Source organism: Prionailurus viverrinus, chromosome B2, assembly GCF_022837055.1.
Source record: "Prionailurus viverrinus isolate Anna chromosome B2, UM_Priviv_1.0, whole genome shotgun sequence".
In the NCBI taxonomy this organism is placed as follows: Eukaryota; Metazoa; Chordata; class Mammalia; order Carnivora; family Felidae; genus Prionailurus; species Prionailurus viverrinus.
In genome coordinates, this window is record NC_062565.1 from 87,056,816 (window position 1) to 87,075,732 (window position 18,917).

At 35.7% G+C, this 18,917-nt stretch overlaps 1 long non-coding RNA gene across 4 annotated transcripts in view; it reads right to left on the minus strand.

Annotated features, from left to right (window-relative positions):
* LOC125165454 (uncharacterized) overlaps positions 1–18,917 on the minus strand; it is a 256,415-nt gene that overhangs the window by 236,916 nt on the left and 582 nt on the right. For all 4 annotated transcript variants that reach the window (XR_007152110.1, XR_007152109.1, XR_007152111.1 and 1 more), the window contains exon 2: positions 18,791–18,907. This is a non-coding gene — a long non-coding RNA (uncharacterized LOC125165454). The remainder of the gene's footprint in view (positions 1–18,790; positions 18,908–18,917) is intronic.

Consider the following 18,917-nt stretch of genomic DNA (forward strand, 5'->3'; position numbering starts at 1 on the left):
TGATCCAGGAATTCAGCAAAGTCACAGCATATAAAATCAATGCACAGAAATAGGTTGCATTCTTATACACCAATAATGAAGCAACAGAAAGAGAAATCAAGGAATCTATCCCATTTATAAATGTATCAAAAACCATAAAATACCTAGGAATAAATCTAACCAAAGAGGTGAAAAATCTATACACTGAAAACTATAGAAAGCTTATGAAAGAAATTGAAGAAGACACCAAAAAATGGAAAAAGATTCCATGCTCATGGATTAGAAGAACAAATATTGTTAAAATGTCAATGCTACCCAAAGCAATCTACGTATTTAATGCAATCCCTATCAAGATAACACCAGCATTCTTCACAGAGCTAGAAGAAACTATCCTCTAACTTGTATGGAACCAGAAAATATCTCCAATAGTAAAAGCAATTCTGAAAAAGAAAACCAGGGGCGCCTGGGTGGCTCAGTTGGTTAAGTGTCCAACTTCGGCTCAGGTCATGATCTCACAGCTCAGCCTGGAGCCTGCTTTAGATTCTGTGTCTCCCTCTTTCTCTGCCCTTCCCCCACTCATGCTCTGTCTCTCTCTGTCTCAAAAATAAATAAACATTAAAAAAAATCTAAAAAATAAATAAAGAAAAGCAAAGCTGAAGCCATGAAAATCCTGGGCTTCAAGATGTATTACAAAGCTGTAATCGTCACGACAGTATGGTACTGGCACAAGAACACACAGTCAGATCAATGTAACACCATAGAGAACACAGAAATGGACACACAAACGTATGGCCAACTAATCTTTGACAAAGCAAAAAAGAATATACAATGGGGGGAAACCTGGGTGGCTCAGTCGGTTAAGCGTCCGACTTCGGCTCAGGTCATGATCTCGCGGTTCGTGGGTTCAAGCCCCACATCAGGCTCTGTGCTGACAGCTCAGAGCCTGGAGACTGTTTCAGATTCTGCGTCTCCCTCTCTCTCTGACCCTCCCCTGTTCATGCTCTCTCTCTGTCTCAAAAATCAATAAACATTTAAAAAAATTAAAAAAAAAAAGAATATCCAATGGAATAAAAACAGTATCTTCAGCAAATGGTGTTGGGGAAACTGGACAGCGACATGCAGGAGAATGAACCTGGACCACTTTCTTACACCATACACAAAAATAAACTCAAAATGAATAGGGGGTGCCTGGGTGGCTCAGTAGGTTAAGCGCCCGACTTCGGCTTAGGTCATGATCTTATAGTCAATGAGTTCAAGCCCTGTGTCTGTACTGACAGCTCAGAGCCTGGAGCCTGCTTCAGATTCTCTGTCTCCCTCTCTCTCGTCCCCTCCCCCATTCACACTTCTGTCTCTCTCTGTCAAAAGTAAAAAACAAAAAAATAAAATTAAAGTTAAAAAATGGATAAAGGACCTAAAATTAATACAGGAAGCCATCAAAATCCTAGAGAAGAAAGTACACAAAAACCTCTTTGACCTCAGCCATAGCAACTTCTTACTCAACAGGTCTCCAGGGGCAAGGGAAACAAAAGCAAAAATTAACTATTGGGACATCAAGATAAAAAGCTTCTGCACAGTGAAGGAAACCATCAGCAAAACTAAAAGACAACCAATGGAATGGGAGAAGATATTTTCAAGTGACATATCAGGTAAAGGGTTAGTTTCCAAAATGTATAAAGAACTTATCAAACCCAACACCCAAAAAGCAAATAATCCAGTGAAGAAATGGGCAAAAGCATGAATAGATGCTTTTGCAAAGAAGACATCCAGATGGCTAACAGACAAATGAAAAAATGCTCAACATCACTCATCATCAGGGAAATACAAATCAAAACCACCATGAGATACCACCTCACACCAGTCAGAATGGCTAACATTAACAACTCAGGCATCAACAGATGTTGGCGAGGATGCAGAGAAAGGGGAACTCTTTTGCATTGCTGGTGGGAATGCAAACTGGTACAGCCACTCTGGAAAATAGTATGGAGGGTCCCCAAAAGATGAAAACTAGAATCACCCTAGGACCCAGCAATTGCACTACTAGGTATCTATCCAAAGGATACTGGTATGCTGTGACAAAGGGATACATTCACCCCAATGTTTATAGTAGCAATATCAACAATAGCCAAAGTATGGAAATAACCCAAATGTCCATTGACAGATAAATAGATAAAGAAGATGTGGTATGTATATATGTATGTATGTGTATATACACATACATACAATGGAGTATTACTTGGTAATCAAAAAGAATGAAATCTTGCCATTTGCAACAATGTGGATGAAACTAGAGGATATTATACTAAGCAAAATAAGTCAGAGAAAGAAAAATATCATATGACTTCACTCATATGTGGAATTTAAGATACAAAACAGATGAACAGACACTTGTTGAAATGAGCACTGGGTGTTATACATAGGGATGAATCACTCAATTCTACTCCTGAAATCTTTATTGCACTATATGCTAACTAACTTGGATGTAGATTTAAAAATAAAAATAAATAATAATGAAAAAAAGAATCAAATGAAAATTCTAGATATGAAAAATGTAATGACTGAATATTAATAACTCAATATATGGGCTTATAGTAAATTAGTCACAGATAAAAAAAGAATAAGTCACCCGGAAAATATGTAGAAGAAAATGTACAGAATTAAGTAAAGAAACAAAAGGAAGGAAAATAAAGAAAATTACAAAGGAGATTCAAAAGGGATACAGCAAAAGTTTGAACAGATGTGTAACCGAAGTCTCAGAAAAAGAAGAGAGAAAAATGGGACAGAAAAATAGTTGAAGAGAGTATGGCTATGGATTTTTAAAAACTTACAAAAGAGATCAAGCCATAGATTCAGGTAGCATTAGAAAACCCAAAAGTGATAAATACAAAGAAAGCTACACATAAGCACATCATAGTAAAATCAATGAAAAACAAAGAAAAACAACAAAATCATAAAATTGGTTACAAGAAAGGCAAACAGACTAGGTTGATGGGATCCATAATAAAACTCATCATTGACTTCTCAATAAAAGCAATAGCAGCCAGAACACAATAAATTGTATTTTTTTAAAGGGCCAAAAGAAACTAACTGTCATCCTAAAATTCTATAATGGAAAAATTAAAAGAATGTAACCCTGATCAGGACAGGAGGCTTCTGGGTACTGACAAAACTTACTGACCTACGTGGTAGTTACAGGGTATGTTTGGTATGTTTATTTTGTAATGATTCATTGAGATTTAGCCTTACAATGTATGCACTTTACATAGACGAGTTAAACAGAAAGGATTCACCAACTTGATATAGAATTAAGCAAACTACCCAGAGAACAGCATAAGGAAATAAAGAGATGGATACAATGAAGTTTAGAGACAGAGAGGATAGAACATCCAGTTGAAGTTACAAAGGAAAGAACTGAAAAATAAGGAGAAGCCAGAAGCCTCTTCAACATGCTGAAGGAAATAACGGTCAACCTACAATTATATACCATGATAATTTATCTATCAAAAAGAATGAAATAAAAACATTTGCATTCATTCATTCACATATTTTTTTCCAACAGTTGTTATTGGGCACTTACATTATCTAGACATGGCAACGTAGTATTAATGAAAATAAAGTCCCTGCTCTCATACTTCAGAAGTCTGAAATGAAGTGCATGGGAAAAAATAAAGATGTCAGCAGGTCTAGTTCCTTCTGGAGTCTCAAGGGGAATTCTATGCCTTGCCCCTTTAGCTTTCGGAGGCTGCTGGCATTCATTGACTTATAACATCATCACTCCACTCTTTGCTCTCTCTCTCCCTAAGTCCTCCTGCAACCCTTTTATAAGGACCCTTGCAATTACATCAGGCCTACTCAGGTAATCAAGGATAGTCTCTTCATCTCAATAGCCTTAACTTAATCACACCTGCCTTTATCATACAAGGTAACACATGTTCTGAGGATTAAGATGTGGCCATCATTATGGGGGCACTATTCAGCTTACCACAATATATATTAATGTCTCCTGGATTTTACCTTGGAGCGAAATTGTTGGTGTATAAGCTATTAAGTATGATAAGGATTAGTAGATAAGCCAATCAGTTCTTCTAAATTGTTGTATCTACTTACACATCCACCAGCTATGTTTCAATACTTGATACTGTCATTCTTCTTAGTTTTAGCTGTTCTGGGGGATGTATATTGTTATTTCATTATCTTAGTTTTCATTATATTTAGTTTTCATTTAATTTCCCTTCTAATTAATGAAGTTGCACATTTCAAATGTTTAATGGTAATTTAGATACTTTCTTTTTGAGGCACCTATCAGGTCTTTTGCTCATTTTCCTGTTAGATTGTAGTATTTTTCTTACTTGTTTGTAGAAGTCCTTTATATTTCTTGCATATAAAGTCTGTGTCAGATATATATGTCAAAAAATATTTTCTACCACTCTGCATCTTTAATATCTATTGTGATCTTTTGGTGAAAGTTTTTAATATATTTCATGTCACGTTTTTCCTTTTTAGTTAGTATTTTTAGGGGTAATGTATAAAAAAATTTTTGGCTACTCCAAAAATGCAAAACATTTCTTTATGTTTTCTCTTACAAACCAACATTTTCAAAATATTCCTCTAGCTGCTATGTGGGCATTAGTCTTAAATTGTATCAATTAGGAGATTGCTAGTATAGACTCTATTCCTCAAAGATATCAGTACCAAAGTCTCAGTAATCCTCCTGGATTTACTTTAGACTCAGTGGCTGCTGAAATTCTTGCTACCACTTTCACATGACAAGCATTAAAATGCAGGAAGAGGCAATAGGAAATGAGTGTTCTTCCCAGATTTATCAGCTCCTTCAAAAGAGAGCTTTCCTCAAGGCTTTACCCAGAGACAATTCTGACATCCCCTCAACCACTTCATTTGCAAGAGAGGTGAGGAATTGTCATTTTTAGCTCATTACTATGTCATTCTACTATAATAGGATACGAGTTTTAACAAAAGAGAAGAGAATGGATCTTTAGGAGGTAATTAGCAATATTTACTGAGAGGAGGAGCAGAAGCAGTGTGATCAGGTAGCAAGCTGTTCCCATCACCTGTTTGAAGAAGACTAGAATGATGGTGGTCCAAGTTGTAAAAGTGGTCAGATTCTGCAGCCATTTTGAAGATCTAATGGGATTTTCTGATGAACAAATAAAGACTATAACAGTTTTACTACCAATAGCTATTTGCAGAAAGTATTACAAATGGATCTACTTCATAATGAAGGAATTTGAAACAAGAAAGAAGGAACATATGAAAGGTGAAACTCAGAAGAAAACCAAGTGTTATACCTTTGACTAATGTGAAGAATAAAATAATGGAATAAAGTTTAAAAATTATATGTGGAAAAAAATTAAAGCTTTCTAAGGTACTTATATTATTCAAGAAGAGGGCAGATCAAGGATATTAGAGAAGAAAGAAGGAGAAAATTACATTGCCAGGGATAAAGAGAGGAAAGGGTCTTTCAAAAAGACAAACTATTGGGTGCAAATATTCAGAGATCTGCAGTAATCCTGTGGGTTTTGAGAAGGACAACAATGTGGCATGTTGGTGAATCCCAGCCTTCATTAATGGTGCTGAGGATATCAGGATACCGCTGGGACAGTAAGTTGGGACAGATTGTGTAGGGTTATTTCAGGAGATTTTTAGGTGTCTGTATGTACTTCATTACTTTGATGAAATCAGAGCCATTAAGTGTTTTTAAAAGCACGTGTGGCCTGAACTACACTTTTAATATAATTATGTTTTTAATATAAACATGTTGTAGAAATGTAAACTGAAATCAGCAAAACAGATAAGTGACTATTGTAATAATCAACATAGGACAATTTAGTATTTTACCTCAAGGCACCGTGCTATATACATATGTGGGTACAAAAATGAATGACATTGTCACTAAACCCAGGAAACTTATAAAACAGGTTGCTGTTGTTCGTAAAGAGAATTGAAACAGGTGAAGGATTAGAGTCAGAGATTAGAGGCCAAGAATCTTTAGAGTTCATTCATTTGTGGAATTTGAGAAACACAACAGATGAACATAGGGGAAGGGAAGGAAAAATAAGATAAAAACAGAGAGGGAGACAAACCATAAGAGACGCTTAAATACAGAGAGTAAATGGATGGTTGCTGGAGGGAAGGGAAGGTATGGGTTAAATGGGTGATGGGCATTAAGAAGGGCACTTTTTGGGATGAGCACTGAGTGTCATATGTAAGAGATGAATTACTAGGTCCTACTCCTGAAGCCAAGACTGTACTCTATGTTAACTAACTTGAATTTAAATTTAAAAAAAGAAAGAAAACTTCAACTCAAAAAAAAAAATCTCTGGGGTTCAAGAAATGCTAGAAGATGCCCCCAGTGGTTGGGTTTTCTGCACCTTCTAGCCTCTCCCCAGCATGTGCGCACACACACACAGTGTCCCTTTCCATTGTTTCATTTGTGTGTTGTTGAACAAATGTCCTTAGGAAGAAAAAACACTTGGGTTTAGAACATGACTTTATGCTGTATGCTTAGAGAATTTCATATTTGTTTAAGGTAACATATCAAATTTCTGAAACAAGCTAAATAAATAATTAGTAATACTTTAAGGACTTCTAAACATGTTTCTTTTTCATGTTGTTTTCTCTACCAAATTACTCAAACAGAAGTAAAATGTGTGAAGCCTCCATATGGTTATTGTGGCTTTTCATGATACAGCTATAGGGTGGAATCTCAATTTTGCCTCTAATGTTGGAATCATGGTCTCAAATAGAACCACTTACTGAATCTTTTTGCTCATATCCTAATCTCTTCTGGCACGTATATTTGCTTGAAAGATGAATGTCTCATATTGCAAGGAGCACAGATGTGCCTCTCTTTCTCAGCCATAATGATAAAAAACTCCAGTAAGCAACTATTTTGTGAATGGGTTTTATGGGATGCCAACTCATAGGTGCAAAACTAATTCATCCTTCTGCTAACAACAAACATTCACCCAAATTTCCCCCCACCTGCCAGAATAAGTATGATAACACATACGAGATTTTAGATAAACAATGTATTTACCAAGTTCTGAAGCAGTGTTCAATCATAGCAATTTTTATAGATTTTCGTGAGGAAAATCCATTAGACTTTGCTATGTTGCAGTATATCACAATCTAGAACACTGTACTATTATAGAATTTCAAAGAAGCAATCTTGCTATGAATGTTGTTTTGACCTCAAGAAAAGCAATTGGAAATTTCTTACTTATGAAACATGCATATCTTGAGGAGGTGGGTATTTCATTACTGAACCTGTATTTACTGTCTGATTTTTTTAATCTATAAGTACTTCATGAAGCAAAATAAGCTTTACTGTTTGTTGGTAAAAGATTTTTAAAAATCTGAATGCTTTCTATTATATTTGGGGTTCAGTCTAAAGTCTGGGGTCTCTACCAAATAAAAACATCATAAAATCTTGTGAGGCATTATTGCTTACAAAATGGGCAGTCTTAGGATGCCTGCATGGCTCAGTCAATTAAACATCTGACTCTTGATTTCAGCTTAGGTCATGATCCCTCAATTGGTGAGTTCAAGCTTCGTGTTGGGCTCTCGGCTGATGGTGCAGAGCCTGCTCAGGATTCTCCCTCTCTCCCTCTCCCTCTGCTCCTTCCCTGTTTGCATTCTCTCTCTCTCTCTCTCTCTCTCTCTCTCTCTCTCTCTCTCTCTCTCTCTCAAAATAAATAAATAAATAAACTTAAAAAATTTTTAAAAATGGATAGTCTTAATTACTTCACCACCTCCAAGATAATTAATGTATAAACATCCCTACTTTTATACTTCATGTCTAAAAGGAAGACATTTTCCTTAGCCCATCTTTATTAGTTTTCTCTGGCTGCTGTAAGAAATTACCACAAACTTGGTGGCTTAAAACATAAGAAATGTATTCTTTCCTCATCCAGCTTCTGGTGGCTAAGGCATTCTTGAGCTTGAGGTTATATCCCATTACCTTCTCCCTTTCTGTGTATGTGTCTCAAAATTCTCTCTGCCTCTCTTATAAGGACACACATGATTATGGTTAGGACACACTCAGATAATTCAAGATAAACTGTTCCTCTCAAGAGACTTAACTTTAGAGGTGCCTGGGTGACTCAGTCAGTTAAGCATCTAACTCTTGATTTTGGCTCAATGATCCTAGGGTCATGGGAGCCCAGGGTCATGGGATCCCAGGGTCATGGGATCGAGCCCAGCATCGGGCTCCATACTCAATGAAGAGAATGTCTCTCTCCCCCGATGTATTTCTGTCCCTCCCCTGCCAACTAAAAAAGAAAAAGAGAGAGAGAGACTTAACTTTATCACATCTTTTGTCATATAAAGTAATATTCATAGTTTCCAGGAAATTGACATGGATATCTTTGGTGCTATTTTTCAAATCACTACATACCATCTATCTGAATTTTACCACATAGTTTTCTGTCACTCTGGGGATTTTCTCCAGAAAATCCTTCTGCCTCCTTCTCCCTTACTCTCCTATCTTTAATTACTTCTCCTTCAATAGTTCTTCTCTTCATCATATACTCATACTGTTAGTTTTCTAGAGCTGCCATAACAAAGTACCACAGAATGGGTGGCTTCAACAACAGAAATTTACTTTTCCCACAATTCCAGAAGCCAGAAATCTAAGATCAAAGTATGGGCACGCTTGGTTTCTAAGGCTTCTCTCCTTGGCTTGTAGATGGTTGTCTTCTCTCTCTTCTCATATGATCTTCCCTCCATACATTTCTGTGTCCTAATTTTCTTCCTTATAAGGACTCCAGTCATATTGGATTAAGGCCCACCCTAATGAATTCACTGTACTGTAGTTACCTCTTTTAAAACTCTATCTCCAAATATAGTCACATTCTGAGGTTCTGGGATTAGGACTTCCACATATAAATTGGTGGGGGGGGTGGAATACAATTCACTCCATAACACAGACCATTCTTTCCCATTCTAGAAAAAACAAAAACAAAAAACCTTCCATCTAAAGAAATACTCCCTCAGCTGTATAATACAGTTCCAGCTCTATCAGACATTTACTTCCCATCAAATAGTCTGGGTTTCTCCACATTTCTTGGTCCCCTTGCTATAAGGTAGAACCTTGGGACTAATTTTTGGTAGGCAGCACTACTACAGGTCTAATGGACCAGTAGAGGCTGTACTATGAAAATATGGATCTAAAAAACAAAACTAATTTCATTTTATGTTTTTTTAATTTTTTTTAAACATTTATTTATTTTTGAGACAGAGAGAGACAGAGCATGAGCAGGGGAGGGTCAAAGAGAGAGGGAGACACAGAATCCAAAACAGGCTCCAGGCTCTGAGCTGTCAGCCCAGAGCCCGATGCAGGACTCGAAATCACGGACCGTGAGATCATGACCTGAGCCGAAGTCGGACGCCCAACTGACTGAGCCACCCAGGAGCCCCTAAAAGTAATTTCATTTTAGAGTCACCATCTTATAAGACTGACAACAAATGGATGATAATGCTTGTTTCAAAGAAAGCAGTTTCTGTGATACTCTGAGTTGCATGTTGTTCTCGTCCTCAGCTTTCGTCAATGGAGGCTATGAACAAACAGCTTTAAAAAGTCCATTGTGGCATTTACTGTAGGCAAACTATTTAGTACATCTCCAAAAATCTTTGGTTTCCCTGAGGGTCCCTCTTTACCTTTTGGTGATAATCCTATAATTGACATATTTGTTTGTTTCATTTTTGTTTTTGTTTTGCTTAAAAGCCATATTTGGGGTGCAAGTTATACAACCAGACTATGAGCTCAGATGAAGGTAACAACTAGAGCTGTCTTAGCCATTTATGTATCCCCTCTGCCCAGAATAGGTGTTCAATAAATAAGCATTGAATAAATGAATGAGCCAACTTTACAGAGCTATGTAGCCTGAAAACCTCATTATTTTTCCCCAGATCTTAACTCTCTATTTTTGCTTGTATTCAGGGGTACACTTTCTCTAAATTATGAATGCAAATATTGTAAAAGTTGTGAAAATGTCTTTAATAAATATTTAGTTAAATGAATTATCTTGGCTGATTATAGTGTTTCCACAGGCCTGATTCTTTTAAATGATGCAATGCCAAGGACAGCCCTAGCAGGAGACTTGATACATTCATTCTACATCAAGTCAGCAGTCATCACAGAAAAGGTTGAAGCATCAGTTCTGAAAGTGTCAGTAAGGAACTTCTGGTGTCCCTAAAATCTTTCAGAGGTTATGATGTCAAACTATTGTCAAAGTGGTATTACATCATTATTTGTCTTTTTCACGCTTATTTTTTTTCATTGGCATACAGTGAAGTTTTCCAGCAATTACATGATGTGTGATATCGTAACACACGGAAAAAGTTTCTATTGACCCTGTTAAAAAGAATCCAAAATGAAGGGCACAATCTGAATATACCCCTGGGACCAAACATTTATAGTCACATAACCAAAGTTTAAAACTGCCCTGATTTCCCTGAAATGCCAACTCTAACCTTAAATAAAACTTACATTTCCTTCAAATAAGCATGACTTTACAGCTTCCTAGCCAACCAAGTAAGAAGATATGCAAACAAATCAGCATATAGAGTGCTACTACCATAAAAGGAATGTAAGCTTCTAGTAACAAATCACAAAACAATGCACTTCCTCATTCATGCTTTATAAACTGAGCTGTAACTACTGAAAGCCATGCTTCCACCAGTTTTAGTTTTGAAGTCTCCCAGCTTATGAATAGTTTGTTTCTCTCTCAATAAAATATATCAAGTGAAATTCTCTGAAATTTCTTTTGACAAGCCAAATGTTAAAAAGACTTGGGAAAACCTAAAGCAAATCCACTCATCTCACTAAATTTTTTGTTCTACAAGATTAATTTTACAAAAAATATATATTATTTACATTAACACTCATTTTACTGCAGTCATTGTTCATAACTATTTTAATTTACTTCCATTTTAACACAATAAATAGATATAAGCCATATACATAAGCTCTTTGAGAGATCCTCAAAATGTTTAAGACCACAAAAGTTTCCTGAAACCAAACAGTAAGAACCACTAGGGAAAGAATGAACTCCCACTTTTAAGAAGCTCCTTCCTGTATGTTGTGGAAAAACAAAACTAAAAACATATGTGTCCCCTTTCACTACCTCCTGGATCATTAGCTCCAGGAAACATGTATGACATCACAATTAAGCACCATTGTGCAATACAAAAAACTACTCAGAATAAGGGGAATCTGAGTGGTGGCCACACAGATAGACAATTTAGAGATCTATAGATATACCCCCAAAGTATGTTTTCTCTTTTTGTTTCCATGCAACATTTACTCTAAGTCTAAAACAGAATTCTCTTCTGTCAATTCCTGGCTCTTGAGAAATTAGGATCTATATCTGATTCTCCTGGTACAATTCCTCATTCAGAGAAGTATCTGACATACTTCACTGGTGATCCTTATATTTCTGATGCTACTGCCCAGAGGTCTTTTTACATTAGGATATTTCTCAGAAGTATGGGCTTGCTCTGGAATGGGGAATATATTTCATAGCAAGTGCCAACTTTAATATATTGTTAGCAGCTGGCTGGAACATTGTTTGAGAAGGATTCTGAGGCATTTCCAGGCTTAGCAAGACAAATGCTGTAATTGATTAGTGGTCTACTCTAGGTCCTAAAAGGAAGAGTGTTAGCTTATGTGCTGTGTATTTGCTGACCAAATGAAATCAATTGGAATTGCTACGGTCAAACAGATATAAAGAAGACATTAAGTGTTTAATCCATGTAAAACTTACACAGGGATATAGTTACTATGATGATTAATAACAGATATCAGCAATAGTATTTGTCTCATAAACACAGTCAATCTGCTTAAAACATGAGCACAGATTTTAAGATTCAAAGAAACAAATCAATTTAAGAGAACACAAGAATTGCCGTAAAGATTTGTAATAACATACACTGTGCATCTATATATCTGAAGACATTTTTACCAACTACTCTTGATTGGAGTACCTTTAGGAGCTTGACCAGAACTTACTTTCTGAAACAACCTCAGAATGGAATTTAAAAGGGTGAATATTAGGTATACCAGCTGTGGCTCTTCACAACTTCCAGATGTTATCACTGCTGCTACTATAAAGTCTTCAATCTCTTTACAACATATATCTTGTTGGTATAACTAATAATTAATACATGGAGGAAGAAGAGGAGGAGGAGAAAATTGAGAGAGGAGAAGGAGCAAGAGATAAAGAAGAAAGATATCAGACAGAGAAAGACACATCCTATGTTATTTCACATACATGTGGAATCTAAAATAAAACAAACTCATAGATACAGACAACACACTTGTCAGTTGCCAGAGGTTAGGTGTTAGACGTGGGTGAAGTAGGTGAAAGTGGTGAAAAGGTACCAAGAAGAAGAAGAAAGACACAAATCATTCCTGGAGATTTGAGACAGTGTGACTTTTTGTTTGGGAGGAAACACAGATACTATACATTTCTTTAGAATGTGTCCCTATGACTATTAACTCTACATACCATTCTACACACCAGTACCTTAGCAGTGATACAAACTGCCAATATAGTCCTTTACATAATATTTTGTTGATAAAATAGAAGAATTTTAGCTTCTTTGAGAACAATGTCCAAGCACTGACAAGAACACTAACTTGTTCCTTTCCAAATTGGACTTTTTGTCATTTTGCCTGGCAGTTATACCGTGGAGAAGTGTACTCAGGAAAGCAACTGATGCCTGGAGCTAATACGTCTGGCTCTAAATACAGCACTGTGAAGAAATGGCGGGAGAGGGGGGGAACAAAACCAGAAAAGACTAATATAGAATTTGTTCCCTTGGAAACAAAGACTACTTAGTGTTTTTGGGAATAAATATATATATTTGCAGAACAACTTTCACAAAAATGTGGCTCTAAAATGAAATTCTGACAATATAGTCACAACACTAGCGAGGAGTAAGGGGAGCATAAATAGATAAGTAATTTCATAGTTTATAAAGTACATGCATTTGACTCCATAGGCCAGACTACAAAGGTTATGTACCAATGATAAAGTGATGTGAAGCAGAAGGGATGCCAGTTATTGCTTTACTGATAAAGATGAAGGGTCACAATGAACAAAAACTTGCTCCCCCATCCAACAAAACCTACAAATATCAAAAAGAATTTTAAATCTCACTTTGGAAGGAGAATAAAAAGAAAAATATAGGAAAGCAAAAAAATATTCTAAAATAAGTTATTAAATAGCTTTGTAGGATTTTGATAAAGAAAATGGTGATTACTAATGGAACAGCAAGAGTTCTTTAAGAGTAAGTCTTGAAAAGTTTTTCCAAGACTGATAAATTTCAATTCTGGAATTCCATAAACAAGTTGGCATTCCACCATCTTCCCCTAAACAAAAGGGGAAATATGGTATTTAAGACAATCATATTCAAAGGTATGTGTTAACTCTATAAAACTAATGAATCAGACTTTCAGATGTCCCTAAAGTTCCCTCTAGCTCTAAAATTTTTTGAATCTAGAATCCTAACATACCAGTGTCACCAACTTATCACAGACTATATCCTTGTTTCTCTCTTAATCAATTTTGCTATTAACTAGAATGAAAAAACTTAATTATATTTTAAAAACTTATAGATGGCAGGTGATGGCAGAAATAACAATGTTGAAGGACATTTAATTTTGGAAATAATTTCAACTAGTTAGAACAGTTTGCTCTTCTTGGTACACCCATGGTAAAACACTGGCATATAGTAGATCTCAAATACTATTTGTTGAAATAATAAATGAATGAATGGGTCAAAGCTAACAAGGTGAAATTTATCAAATTAAATTTAATTTTTTCAGATACAGAGTTGACTAAACCTAGTTTGATAGCAATTTAGATACAGTTCATTACCAGCTCAATTTAAGCCAAGAGTCCAATTAACAGAAGTATAATATCTAGGGAAATTAATCTGTCATCTGCTCTATTCAGACTGTGTGTAAAATACTAAATTCCTCTGGGCATCACTTTCAAAAGCTAATACTGGCGAACTAGAGTTCAATAAGAGAAGATGGCCAGGATATCTAGAGGTCTGGAAATTCTTTCAGGAGATCTAATGAAGGATCTTAGATGCTAAACTTGGAGAAAGAAAACAGGAGGGACATACTTAATATCTGGAGAGTGGTCATGGGAAAGATATATTACAGTCATTCTGCTGACTCAAGGAAAGAATACGGAAGTTACAAAGAAATAGATCTTGCTTTAGTATAGGGAAGGAATTTCTGTTAAATCTGTCCCAAAATGAATTAACCTACTTTGCAAAGAAGGGAATACTTCATCACTTCAAGTGGTCACACAAAAAGTACATAATCTGCCAGGGCCTTGCAGAGAAATTATTACTGTGGGTGGATACTAGCATGAATGATCTGAAGAGGCTTTCCTGCCCTAATACGCTGTGATTCTATGGTCCCTGCATAATTGCTGCCTACCTCTTGAACATTATTGTAATCTCTCTTTTCACTGACTTATCTTCTATTCATTTAATACTTGATCAGTTCTTTTTTCTTGCTCCCATTATTCACATTTGTTCCTGAGGTATCCTACAATCTAACTTCCATTGCTATCATAGCAGGAAAAAAAAATCCCCTCTTAAAAGTCATAACCTCTTTGCTCTAATAGTCAACGGGTTTGCATTTATTTTCATTCTCTTTGACCCCGTAGAGGTATTGTTAACTATTCCACCCTCTATACCTTCTTTGCTTCCCTTATTTCCAGTTCTTCAATTTCATCTTCTTTTTTCTGAACTTTTGGCTTTTCTTTCACCCATAAATCATAGTAGCTTCCAAAGGTATTGATGCTTTCTATGTATAAGATTGAACTGCCATTTTTGATGGTGGTATCAAGGTGCTTGTTAAATCCCTAACTACAATAAGGTAATATCAGTGACAATATTAACACAATGTCTTTGTAATTTCTCTGCAATGACTTGGTTAAGAATACACATTTTGCAGTTGCTTGGGTTTATTTTCCTAGTTGAGTTGGAAAAAGTACTTCACATTTTATTGTTTTATTTTCTAGTAAACAAAGAAAAAGTCTTCAAATTTTATTAAAAGTATGGTTTACCTTGGAGGAATTTTACAGGATCACATCTCATATCATCAAAGAAACCATCAATCCACACTACAAATGTTAGAATATTTTATTAGCCTTTGAATTTAAAATGAATCTGAGGATGGTTTCTCAATCATGTACCTAGTGTAGTGAAGGACCATGAGTCCTTCCCACATAATATACGTGTCAAAAATTTGACTTAAGTCTGTAGACACAAGCTGTTAGAAAGGTTTTTTTTAGAGGAATGAAGCTCTATTTTCCAAGTCTACATACAGTTTGTTCTTAAGAGGAATCTTTCATCTCTTATTCAGTAGCCACTTGTACTGTTTACTATTATCCTATTCATACATTAGATTACTTAAAGCTCCTCTACTCTTTATCATGATGTTAGCCAACATTGAAATAGTCCCCTTTCATTCTTATTCCCCATTCAAAATAACTGATACTGCAGTTAAGGTATACTTGTTAGGTGCAGATAGTTGTTTTGAGTCTCATGATTTCAGAGTGAACAAATGTGTGCCTTTATCAAAGATTGAAACCAGGACTGTCCAATAGAGTTCTTGTTGAAGATGAAAATGGTTTTCTATACTGTTCCATAAGATAGCCATGAGCCACATATGGCTATTGCACATTTGAAAAGTGGCTATTGTGAATGAAGGACTAACTTTTATATTTTATTTAAAGTTTTAAACTGTTTTTTAAGGGCAGTTTTAGGTTCATAAGAAAATTGCAAGGAAGGTATAAAGATGTCCCCTAGATTCTCTGCACCCACACATATGTAGCCTCTCCATTATCAAAATCCCCTCACCAAAGTGGAACATTTGTTATAAATGATGAACTTACATTAATACATCATAATAACTCAAAGTTAATTGTTTATATTACGGCTCACTCTTGGTGTCCTACATCCTATTGGTGTGGACAAATGTATGATAACAACACACGTCCATCATTATATCATAGTGTTTTCCCTGCCCTAAAAATCCTCCAGGCTCTGCCTATTCATCCCTCCACCTTCCCCAACCCCTGACAATCAATGGTCTTTTTAGTGCCTTTACAGTCTTGCCTTTTCATAATGTCATATAGTTGGAACCACACAGTATGTAGCCTTTTCAGATTGGCTTCTTTTACTTAGCAGTATGCACCTAAGGTTCCTCCATGTCTTTTCAGGACTTGATAGCCCATTTCATTTTAGTGCTGAATAATATTCCATTGCCTGGATGTATCATAGTTCATTTATCCATTCACCTACTGAAGGAAATCTTAGCTGCTTCCAAGTTTTGGCAATTATGAATAATGATGCCTTAAATATCTGTGTGTAGGTTTTTATGTGGACATAAGTTTTCAACTTCTTTGGGTAAATACTAAGGAGTGCAAGTGTTCAATTGTAGAGTAAGAGTATTTTTATATTTTGTAAGAAAGCACCAAACTTTCAAAGTGGCTGTACCTTTTTGCATTCCCACTAGCAACAAATATGAGTTCCTATTGCTTCACATCTTCATCAGCATTTGGTATTGTCAATATTCCATATTTTGGTCATTCTGATAGTTGTGTAGTGATATCTTATTTCAATGTGTGTTTCTTTGATGACATGATACAGAGCATCCTTTTATAGGTGGCTCTGCCATCTATACATCTTCTTTGGTGAGATGCCTGTTAAGGTCTTTGGCCCATTTTTTAATTGGGCTCCTTGTTTTCTTACTTTTGAGTTTTAAGACTTCTTCGTATATTTTGATAGCAGTCCTTTATCAGAAATGTCTTTTGCAAAGATTTTCTCCCAGTTTATATCTTGTCTTCCATTCTCTTGACTTTGACTTTAGCAGACCAGTTCTCAATTTTAATCAAGTCCAGCTTATCAGTTCTTGCTTTCATGTGTTGTGCCTTTGGTATCGTATCTGTAAAGTCAGTGATATATCCAAAGTCATCTAAATTTTCTCCTGTTATCTCTATGGGCTTTATAGTAGCATTTTACTTTTAGATCTATGATCCAAATGTAATTTTCTTTTTGAGAGAGAGAGTGCAAACACAAGCAGGGGAGAGGAGCAGAGGGAGAGAGATAGGATTTCAAGCAGGCTCTGTGCTCAGTGTGGAGCCTGATGCGGGGCTCAATCCCATGACCTTCAGATCATGACCTGAGCTGAAATCACAAGTTGGACACTCAACCCACTGAGCCACACAGGCAGACCACTCCAAATGTAATTTTTATGAAGGCTTTAAGTTTTGCATCTATAGTCATTTGTGTGTGTGTTTGTTTGTGTGTGTGTGTGTGTGTGTGTGTGTGTGTGACTATCCAATTATTCCAGTAACATTTGTCAAAAAGATTGTATTTTCTCCATTGTATTTCTTTTGTTCCTTTCTCAAAAATTAATTGACTATATTTATATTGGTCTATCTCTGGACTCTCTATTCTATTCCATTGATGTATTTGTCTATTCTTTGACAAATACCACATTATCTTGATTAGTGTAGTTTCATAGAAAGTCTTAAAGTCCAGTAGTGTCAGTCCTCCAACTTTGTTCTTCCATATTGTGTTGGCTATTCTGGGTATTTTGCTTCTTTATATAAACTTCACAATAAGACTGTTAATATCCACCCAACAATTTGTTGGGAAATTGATTGGGATTGTATTGAATCATAGATCAAGTTAAAGAGAACTAACATCTTGAAAATATAAGATTTCCTGGAGTTTTCCTATCCATGAACATGGAATACCTTTCCATGTATTTAGTTCTTCTTTGATTTCACTCATCAAAGTTTGTCGTTTTCTTCATATAGATCTTGTACATATTTTGCTAAATTTATGCCTAAGTATTTCATTTTGGGGGGTGCCAATGTAATTTTGGGCATGCTAGTTGTATTGTGTTTTCAATTTCAAATTCCACTTGTTCATTGTTGGTATAATTTTATTTAATTTTAATTAACTTTAAATAGCTTCATCTTCCTAGTGGCTACCATTTTACTCTAGGATCTAAGAAATACAATCAGTAATTATTCCTTTTTTAGGAATTATTGCTTTTTACGAATAAATGTAAATGTTATTACTATACCAAAGTAAAATGCTGCACCAAAAAAGTTACACTGACTTGTTCATTCAACCTATACGGAGTATACCAGGGTACTACGTACCCGATGTCATACTAATGCTAAGGAGCACCGAGGAGCTCAGACTTAGAGACGTAGTAAGTAAAAATTGCAATGTAGTTTTGCTTGTTATTAGAGACAATAATAGCATTTAGCTACTAGACACCATATATATAATTCCTACAATAATTGTAGGAATTAAAAAAAGGCTTCATTGAAGAGTTTTATTTAATCTGGGACATCATGGAAAAATAAGTTACAAAATAAATGGGGGCATGGTGCAGTGAGGAATAGGACAGGCATTCCAGAAAAGATACTGAAAGGGTTTGGTGTGTCTAGGCCACAATCCACATGTGGTGTGCAGCAGCTGATGCTGCCAAAAAGTAGACTCCAGGCTGACAGAGTCCTATATAGTAAGTAACAAGTTTGGATGCCAAGTGATCACATGGTATGCTATATTTTCCCTATTGTTCTACTTTTTACAGTTTATATTAAGTACTAAAAAAATCTGCTTCATTAGACTTATAAGTTGTTTATGGCAAGATCATATCTGCCTTACCAACCAATGTAATCCATGGTATCTGATAGAGAATGAGTACTTCAGAGTAAATTACCTCAGAGTAAATACCCACCTTTTACTGATTTCAATGCAGAGTAAAGCAAAATAAAGGTGCCCTTTGCTTCATCGGTAGCTATATATGCATGTTATCATATGTTCCTATTTCATTACTTGATAGAGCCAATATTCCCTGTAGGAGA